Consider the following 10966-nt stretch of genomic DNA (forward strand, 5'->3'; position numbering starts at 1 on the left):
CATTTGTTTTACCCAAGCAAAGATTTCGCCGGAATTTCTAAAATAATCTAGGGACCGCTGTTTAATCAATAAACTTAGAGGTCCGAGTTCTCTAGAATCAACAAATAATTCTCCTTTTCTACCTCTGAATTTATAATTTGCACAGTTTGCTTTTCGCATATTGTGGTTCTGCAGTGCAAATAGTAATGCATACAGGACAAACAGCCCTCAATCACTAGGTTCATACCAGCAGGAAAATGGATAGCTAAAACATACAAAAGAAGACACACAGCTCAACTGTGTTCTGCACGTCACAAGAGGCTACCTACATCCAAAACCCCATGACTGTCTGGCGTCCTATCCCACCACCTGAGTCAATAAGCTACAAGCAGGCTGGAAGCCCTCAAAAATCCAAACAAACCAGCCCGCTCGGTCTATGATAAGATCCTCTGGATGCTGCCAGCACAATGCCTCAGGAGCCATAAGACATGAATCAGAACAGCTCAGGCTTTCATTCAGTCAGATGCCTGTGAAGACCAGAGTGAGTGGATCACGAATGAATGGAAATCTATTCTGTTACCATCTGGCAAGCTGTACCAATTGCAACTCATCTACACTGAATCTGTGGCTCATTGACTACCATGTGAGGAGTGGTGCTGCCTAAACCACATGCAGACCAGTTCTGGGCTTTCAAACTCCTGCACTCATGGCTGTGAATGTGGAGAAACACAAATGGCTGATCATCTGGTGGAACAGTGGTCCATGAACTGCCTCAAAGGAGACTACACTCAACCTGATCGCCTCTGACACACTGGGCTGGCTGGGGTCTGCCAAATGCAGTGGTTGAGTGCTTAAATGAAACTTCCAAACACAAATCAAGAGGAAGAAGGATCTTAGTTTCCACTTAGCTTCATCAAACACCAGCAGTGTAACTGACTGTGTGAGAATCATATTAATCTATATTCTGCAGTAACAACTAAAGAAAGGTAACATTTTACAAAGAGCACACTCTAACAAGCCATCATATCAAGATTGTCAACCTAAATAACCAAGAATCTCCAACAATGACCTTAGTTGTGCTGCTCTTAGTTGTGAGACTGTTACATTTACTGTTAAGCTGTTAAATATGTTACCCACTTCAGGCTGCACCATAACAATTCCAGTCAGTGAAGTGAGAATGATAGAGTGCCTTACAATAGCGTTCAGACCTTTCCTATGGTTCTATCTTTATGAGACTAAAACATGATGCATACACATTTTATTCAACTTAACACAACACAGCATTAAAAAGGCCCAAGGGTTTGAACACATTTGCAAGGCACTGTAAACATCTAGAACTGTATACCCCTGAATTCAGATGAAGTTATTTAATTTTTTCAGTGCTTTCTTCAAGCAACAATGCCACCTGCTGGTTTACATGCTCACTGAATCATGTTATGTCTCTTAAGGTATAATTAAATTCCGGACATTCGGTTCTCAGTTATCAATGTACACAAGAACTGCACATAAAAGTTAAATGTACTAAGAAACACATACTAAATAGAGTACAATAGTTCTATTTAATTAAAAAAAATAGTGTGCAAACATCCACAGATTTAATTCAGAATAAATAAAAATGCCAAGGGAAATGTATGGAAAGAATAAAGGCATTACAACAGGAGAGACCAAGTCTATCAAGTTATAGCTCACTTTCAGAGGTAGTACAATTACTGCTAGGAATGATTCACTGATATTTGAATTAGGTATGCAATTATTCTTCCAACATGACAAAAGATTTCCCTACACCTTCCCATTACTACAACCATCTCATATTAAGATTCCCAACAGGGGGTAAAACCAGATTGATCAAATCAATCAAATCAGCTCTAAGTGCCACAGCCAGGACACTCGGCCTAACACCTCTCTTTAAGGCTATGGGATCTTTAGTGACCAAGTAAAGAGGACTCCAGAATAACGTCTTATTGGAAGGACAACCCCTCCTACAGGAGAGTGTTCTCTATCACCATTCTGGGACACAGGTTTGGGATTTCTTGTCCGGAGGAGAGAGCGTCACATACTGGACTTCAAACACCATTTATGACCTGGCTTGGTCAAATCAGCACTATAAATACAGAGCACTATCGATACAATAGGCTAGGCACTATTAATAAATAAAAGCAGAAATGTAAAACACTCTTCCTCATGCCACTCCTGAGATTAAGCAAGTATATAATTTTACATTAGTCAAATAAGAGTGAATATAAATGCTCCAGGAATCTGACAGAAGGATCCACCTACAAAACAATGTTACTCCTAACTCTGACCTAAAGCTAAAACAGTTTAAATGTAGGAAACGGCAAAGAACAGCTGTCTAATTTCATAGAGTTTGCCTAAAAAAAAACGAGTGAGGGTGAAAACTTATTTTTATAGCACTGATTAATCAATGTTTTTTTTTTGAAATGTGTCATTTGATACTTAGAAAATAATTGAGAACATAAAGTCAATTTTTTTCCATATTATCCTTTACAGGAAGTACAAATTTTACATTAAAGGGTATCTGACCTGGTCATTAAAGGCATTACTTCACTTGTTGGTTGGCATAGAGGGCTTTCAGACACTCTCTGCAACTACCATCACTTATTCGCTCCATTCCAAGAAAAACCTTGACAACAATGGGTTCAATCTGTCTTTCCTACTTCATTGAAGTAGTGAAATTCTGTTTAACCAGCATTCATAAATGCATGAAAGACTACTGATTATAGATAGGGAAAAAAACAATAAGCCCAGTATTAACTAGAAATTCTTCTGTCACTTTTCTGAAATGGCTCCAGAAAGCCAATACCATGCATTAGGTTTTTGTGTGAAAGGAATGATGAATTATTGTATTTTACATGAACAACAGTAAGATAAAACATTCACCCTCCTGTACAGGAACAGGACTCATCTGTTAAATATGTGGAAACGAAGACTATATTTAACTTCTCATTTCTTACTTGGCTAAATCAATTAAACCACAGGCCGTAGATTGATGTTAATTTCTATGGATCACAGAAGCAAAGAGGACAGACTTAGCAAAATAATATGACAATTATGGTAATTAACTGATATGCAAAGACACTGACAGTCATGCTTCACTCAGTAGGCAGATTTCAGTGTACGTAAGCAATATTTAAATTCTATTGAGCACTGCCCAAGTTGTGAAAGCTTCGTCAGCAAGAAAAGCGACTGGCGTATTTGGTCCCATTGAAATACAGTATAAGTGTTTTTTTTTTTTTCAAGCATATTGCTTCCAGATAGCAAATGAAATGTTTAGGCACTTGCTAGACTGTAATCATAAACAAAAACCCTAATTAAATTGAAAAAAGCTCAGTAATACACTAAAGAAAAATTGGCTTGTTAGAGAAAAGTACAAAGACGTGCTTGTTAGGGAATAGCATAAGTAAGACTATACTTCAGAATACCTTCAATTTCTGTTTCTACGACAGATATACAATATGTTACCTTCATTCAATTAGACTGACAAGTAAAATAAAAACAACATGTTTGGAAACCAGTAAATATGCATTATAAATAAGTAAAATTGTTTATAATTTATATATTTACATATAATATGTTTCTATTTCACTGCCGTTGACCTTGTCTTTGTCCAAAAAATGAGTTTAAGCATACCTTAATGAAATATAAACTTTTGTATCAGTGTATTGCAAAAACCTTGGTTTATTTCTTTAAATTTTTCTAACACTACAACTGGCTGATGCAATTTCCAACACATGTACTTATTCTCCTAAAATGTATTCATACACAGTACTACAAAAAAATTATACTTAAAGTTATGAAAGGTCCATTAAGCTTCCATTTAAAAAAAGCACAAATAATGCTTTAATACTGTAGATTGAAATACTTTTGAAATAAAGTAGCTCTATTTGTATATATTAAAAATGTTCCTGCTACAAAGTACTGTCCAAAAAGAGCATTAAGTGTACTTTAAACAATTTATCAACGTGAACATGCAGAAACAGCTCATTTTATAACTCTGTGTGCTCTTAGGATGTCATCTTAGAGCACACAACTATTGCACTTCAATTGAATATACCGCTTGGTTTTAGGCCATCTTAGGTCCAATTGATAGCGATGATCCTTGTCACCCCAACTACTAAGATTACTTCAGATCTACCATTACAATCCTGTGCCAGAAAGTGGCACAAAAGCAAAGGGAAAAAAAGACAGCTGATGTCTGTTACAGGACATGGTGAAATTGCCAATGCAGGCCAAGTACAGATTCAGAGAAATCTTTTAAATATTTGATACAACTGCCAAGTATGTTAAATTTGAGGGGAAAAGGGACTTACTGTTTTCAAATGTATACAGCTACACAATCAAGCACAGGAGTTTTATTAATTTACTTACAGTATATGTGTCATCTGTCACATAAAGTTATTTTCATTTTAATTAGGGAGTAGATATGTTTATTGATTATTTGGGCACTATTGTTCCTTGAAAAAACAAAAAACTAATCTCAACTATTTTCATAAAATAAACAACTAATTCATGAGCAAGAGCAATGGGGAAAGAGAGCGATCCTGCTCATCCTGAGTAAGGAAAATCACCGACGGGTAGCGATCAGTTAAAACGGAAAGAGTGGACCTATACTGCAAGAAGGACAAGCTGCTCTGCTTCAATAATCATCAGACTAGTGCCAAGAGAAAAGGAAACTCTGGTTATCTGAGGGACAGGCCACATCCTGGAAGGCAGCGGGTCACCACATCAACCCAGGACTATCCCAGCCATTTCATATTGTAGTGCCCCTGGAAGGAGAAACTCCCAGAAGAAATAGCCAGTTCATCAGCAGAACAACCACATCTGCATGGACAGAATCTCTGAATTTCTATACTTGAAGGAAAATAAATGGTATTTTTAACATCAGAGTAACAAATTCACCATCGCCTGTGGACCAGACTACATCTGAGGTGGCAGCAGAGGTGGCAGTGGGGCTTTTTATTAAATGATGAAAGTCGTTTTGGAATTTGGAGACCTAACAGATGACGATGTGTAGAGATGTTGTGATGAGCCTCCTATCCTGTTGTTGCACCGTTCAAGCTAACCTGCGGGGCAATGGAAATGCCATGATGGGGGGAGAAATCTCATTAAACACAAGAACATATTTGCTGCAGACTGAGGGAACTGAGTGAGTAGCTTTTTAAGACCTTTAACACGCCGTTAAATCAACAGCTTTTCCATTTGAGGAAGCCAGTCATGTTTTTTTTTTCTCCACTATGATTTTGTTTAACTTCAAAGCGTACTATACATAAATGGTTCTCTCGGCACATTTAGCCAGCACACGTTTTAAAATAGTAATAAGATAGTTTAGTCGTAGTTTGTTTTTCAAAATGCCTGGATGTCCTTCAAGGAAGAAAATAAATTGACAACCATTTCCTCAAGCTTGCTGTTCGTGCAAACAGAATTTTAAATATGAAACACGGTGTTTTCACCTGTTTCTGTAAACTGTCAACTTAAAAATTAAATAGACAGGCGTTACCAGAGGACTTTTGAATCATTCAACAACAACGTTATTTTGTATTTGTACTATTTTGTTTTTAAATAAACTGCACCAAGAGAGCTTTAGTGCTGGTGTAATGTGGATTCTTAGGGCGGTACATTTAAATAAATGTTCTTATTAAATTTCTCTTCGCATATGTGTAGAAACTGCAGCGTAAAATGTTTGTTAATATTCACATTTCTTATAGAACACAAGTGCACATTACCTTACCGTAAACAACGCCAACAACTACCAAGCGCAGCACTGCGTGACACCTTGCAGTTTTTCTGTGACGCGTTAAAACTTTCGTAGTTGACGCAAGAGCAAAGAAAAGTCACAACCACTCTCACCTGTACATAATCATTTCAACTTCCTGTCTAAATTTAAAAAATAACTTCTCGTCCAATCAACACAGAGTTTATTACCACTCCCAGAGAGCCTGAAAAAAATCCGACATCCGAGAACTTTGTGACCTGTGGTCGTTGGTAGTTTGTTGCTGTGACAGCGGACATAAATGAACAATTCGGCCTCCACATACATCTCAGTATCTCATTCTTCTGCTTTGGTCTCTTTAAGCTTTAAAACTCTTACGTTTTATTCTGATAATTTGCATCTATATTCAAAGCTTGTTGAAGCACTATTGCCCTGTAGTATTGGACCGCCTTCAAGCTTCAGCGGTAGCCCAGTATAAACTTAGCTTTATTTGAGGTACAACGTATTTCTTGAATATTGAAAATAAAAAAGTAAACAGCAAAAACCTAAACCTTACAGTTCTTCGAGCTGTCGGTTTATGTACATGTGCGAGGATATACTGTACCACTTTTGCGTATAAATGTTATACGTATTAGCGGGGGTATACGCAGCGCTGAGCTAAGGTTAAGAACAAAACAAATCACACTCCTTACTTTTTATAGGTGTCTGGGCTTCTCACAATTTTTCCAGAAAAATTTAAAGGTGTAAGAAGCACAAATATTTATAGATCGGTTTCTTCATTATTTTGTGGAGATGAGCAATTTTAGCAATAATTGGTGTTTTCCTATAATCCTATATTTCCCATAATTTTTCCAATGCTATCTGTATTATGTACTATTTTTGTAGTACATTCTGGCAGTCGGTACTAAGGTATTGTAGTGTTGTAGCTACTTTGCCACGGTACTGATGTTATCCCAATATAATATCATACCATGGTACTGAAGGTGATCTGTACAAGGAATATGGAATGAAAAGTGCTGTATAAACCCAATTATTTTGTTGATATAAGTTTGTAGAAAAAAAATCTTTATCAATATTAGCAAAAATTTATTCTCTTAGCAGGACTGGCTTGACTTCACCAATGGGTCTGCAGGATGTGTGACAACAACTGTTTGTAAGGCTAAAGCCCTTGACCTATAGAGGCTGTGTATTACATTTGTGTATTTAATAGCAGATGCTGGAAATTGGAGAAAAAAAATATTCCTCAATGGCTATTCCTCAATTTCAAAAACCAGAAAAGGAGTGAAACATCGTAGTCGTGATTCACATGAAGGTCATGTAACACATTATCCAGCACACTATGTCCATAAATTGAAACATTATTATGTCATACAGCTGTTTTTCAACATAATGACTTGAACCAAAGGTGAACTGATGTCATTTATGTATTTTATACTTGTATTCAAGCACAGCACATAGCTTTGGACAAAAGCACACAAAACATTCAGCATTAAAAATGATCAATCATAAAATCTCTTATTCTTGGTAATGGTCACGGCAAACTGGACCTTATCCTTGAAGCGCAGATGAAACAGTGGGATACCCCCCTGAACGGGATACCAATCCATAACAGGGCACACACACCACGGCAACATTGAAACATCAGCTAATCTAGCAATAAAGTCTTTGGGAGGTTAGAGGTGGGAGGAGACCAGAGTTCCCATAGAAATGGGAAGAAAATGTTAAATCCACAAAAAATACAGGTGAGGACCAAATGCAGTACATCAGAGCTGTAAGACAGCAGTGCCGCCCACCCCAGTGTCTCCCACAAACTCTCTCAGTGTGCTACCAATCGAATGTGACTAGCAATCATTATGCTGTGTGCAGTTGGGCCAAAAATATTGTTTTCAATCAGCTCATGTTTAAAATATTTCCATAATTATTATTTCTATAGTATAACCACTGAATTACAATGTGTGTAATATTTAACAGGTCGGATTGGCACTGCATCAGCATTTACTGTAGTCCAGTGAACTGGCCAAGCTCTCTCTATCTCTTGGGGGTGATATAACTGTTCCTCAGCCCTTTCCGAGACCCTGGCATCCCCCCTCCGGCACAAGCAGCGTGATGCAGTGCACCAGGAGGGCCGAGCGCAGATGGAAAATCTGGGGTCCCAGCTCAACTAGGCCCATGCAGAAAAGAGGCAGCTGGAGAAGATCATCTCCACAGACACCGTGCTGGAGACGAGCCAAAGTAAAAAAGAAGTAAAAACAGAGGGAGCATCTCTACATTAAAGAAGACATTCAGCAGCAAAAGAACCAAATACAGAATATTTTGCTGGCATTCGTGCTGGAGCAGTGGTATCATCTGAAAATCAGTACAAAGCTCATTCTGTCTAGACTGCAAAGTGTGTAGTGGAACAGCAGCTGAGGCAGTGCCAGAGGGAAATGAGGTATTGTACTTCAGACACTTTTCCTCAGATTCCCATCGATGCAGAGCAAAATACTGTATCTGGGTTTGGGAATTCAGAAAAAAGCTCAGAATGTTCTCAGTCAGTCCACCAGAGAAACAGCTCAAAATTCATCCAATTTAAATGTGCATTTACAATTTCAGTACTAAACTCAGATTTGAGTAAATGTTTCAACTTAGGTTGAATATAATCTATTTTTTTATCACTGTGATGCTAATACAAGAAATGAATACAATAATTCTGATATAATTGCAGTTTTAGCTAGAAAAATCATAATTTTATGTCCCACTCCACCGACGCGAATAAATTGTGCAAACAGTATGTGTCTGTAATCATACATATCAGTCATGTTAAAAGCATTTTATTGTCTGTGTTTATATAGTCAGATGCCATACTGCCAGGATTCAAGAAGTGATACGTATGCTAAACTAAAGCTTTCTCGGCTGACATTGACCAAAACAAGGGCTAGACACCATTGTCCCATTAGGTTCTTGTGATTTTTATTCCAACTATACTCTGAATTATTTTAATTTAATCAATGAATTTCCTAAGTAGTGAAGATATTCATTAGCTACTAAATTGAAGACTCCTACAAAACCTAAAGGATTGGGGCTCTAGGGGAACATGTTGGAGACTACTCTCTTAAAAGTAATCAAAAGGCAAAAACCTTTTCTGCAATTGAAAATAGTGCCCCAATAGCTTTTTTTAGAATAAAAGCTGAGTGAGTATAAACCAGTAAAATCAATCTTCTTCTAGAATTGAAAATTGTTTCAAAGATTAGTGCTTAACTTTTCCACTATTGCAATTGGTAAAGTATTGAACCATTGTCATCCCTCCAGCACCCATTAAAATTATTCCACAATTCTGACTACAATTTTGAACAAAGAGTGATATTACTATATAACTAAATCTCATCTTCTCGATAAGTATCTTATTATTAGTAGTACTGTTCAAATAGTTGAAGTGGGTAATGGGTCAGAACAGACTAATTTTACAAAACAGAAATGTATCCTGGAAGGTCTGTGTGTCTGACGGATTTCTTGCCAATGCAGCCCATAATGACCTAAATCACCTCATTACTGACTTAATTGAAACAATTCACCAGCTTATCCTAGCTCATCAGGTGCTACTGATTTAAAAACACATAGAAAAGCTGTAGATACACTGGCCCTCCAGGACCAGGATTGGGGAGCTCTGGTGTCCAACAACGGAACTGGAACAACAACAACAACAACAACAACAACAACAACAACAACAACAACAACAACAACAACAACAACAACAACAACAACAACAACAACAACAAGTAATAGGTTTATTCCATGCTGAAAAAAAGAAGAAAGAAAACACAACGTTTCAGCCGTGGAGCCTTAGTAGTAGTAGTAGTAATTATTATATTTCTGGAACTGAGTAACTTGAGTGTTCAATATCTTTACACAAGAAAAACAGGGAATTCTTTATATCTTCATGAATTCTCTTTTACTTTGATGACAGAAAATGGAAGGAAATGGAAAGATTTGCACATAATGATGATAAACTGTAAGTGGTTAGATCTGCAAACAGCTTCACAAGATTCATCTTCAACACTCCATGGCTAAATACATTCAATTAAAAATAAATGATGTCCTTCCCCCTGATATTAATACATTTAATTCTTTTAGATAGAAGCTATCAAAAGCCAAAAACAAACTTACAATTATGGACTCACTACCACCCGGTGAAGGTGTTACAAAATTAAAAGAAATGGCAGTATGACTGGAAGCATAAGCAAGCAGCCTTACTTAGCTTTCAGAGGACACCATTAACCAGATTAATCAGCAAATGTCCAAATAAAAAAAGGGTAATGGCTTCTCCTTGGGTAACAGATCTTTGATTGTACTATAGATCATAGATATTACTGTTTTTTATTCATTTTTGCATGGGCACTACATTAGCAATGTTTTAATGAATTGGTACTATCCCTGTCTTGAGTGAGTGTTGGAATCATTTTGTTAATGGCTTAAGAATGGTATCTCTAGTTGTCTTAACTCCAACTGATAGATTACCATCAAGTCATCTGCCTCTTTTACATTATGTTAGTTAATATAGAAGTTTGTCTTTCTTCAGTGTTATGTGTGTAGTCACTTTTTCTCTATCGTCTAAACTTTTCCTATTACAGCCTTTTCTGCTATTACATAGTAGTTGTGGTCATGTTTCTGGAAAACGGCCTCAGAAAATCATATTATAGAAACCGTTGATTCAATGGAAATTAAGGGGTTAGATATCAGAGAGTTCGGATTCACAGTAATGAAGGTATTTTTCTGTAGAAATTGGTCATATTATTAAATTGAATGCATTCACGTTAAACAGGAGTATTCAAATAAGGTAAACCTGGCAATACCTCCACGTTTTGTACTATTAGATACATCGTCTTTCCATGTACAAAATACACCATAGATAAACATACAGTATATTTATCAGTTGAAATAGGGTGACAGAAAAATAGCTTTACTTCATACCAAGAATACTTAAAAGTTAAAAGTTAAAAGTAGTCTAATTAAATTGTTTTTACATAAAATATTATGAGTTTTATAACTGTAAAAAATGTATAGATTTACTGACAGATGAGTATTTAACTGTATATGGCATTTTTCTCCGCCTAGATAGGTCGGATCTACGATCATTCTACGAGGACTTGGGGGGAATTCTCTTCAGCGAGGTCTGCTCCCTTGCGGATTTCAGGGAAGGGCGCATAGAGGGTGCATTTGGGGAGCTCGTGTGCACCCTTGTGAAACACGTTTACAAATGGGATACCCAGCTTCCACATTTCA

General features: G+C 36.9%; 1 protein-coding gene across 6 annotated transcripts in view; it reads right to left on the reverse strand.

Moving 5' to 3' along the window:
- Nucleotides 1-5864, reverse strand: part of inpp4b (inositol polyphosphate-4-phosphatase type II B) — a 408611-nt gene extending 402747 nt beyond the window's left edge. For all 6 annotated transcript variants that reach the window (XM_088633072.1, XM_088633066.1, XM_088633061.1 and 3 more), the window contains exon 1: nt 5726-5864. The gene's annotated coding sequence lies outside the window, so the exon portion shown is untranslated. The remainder of the gene's footprint in view (nt 1-5725) is intronic.
- Nucleotides 5865-10966: the final 5102 nt, after the last annotated feature.

Source organism: Lepisosteus platostomus, chromosome 1, assembly GCF_059453375.1.
Source record: "Lepisosteus platostomus isolate fLepPlt1 chromosome 1, fLepPlt1.hap1, whole genome shotgun sequence".
NCBI lineage: Eukaryota > Metazoa > Chordata > Actinopteri > Semionotiformes > Lepisosteidae > Lepisosteus > Lepisosteus platostomus.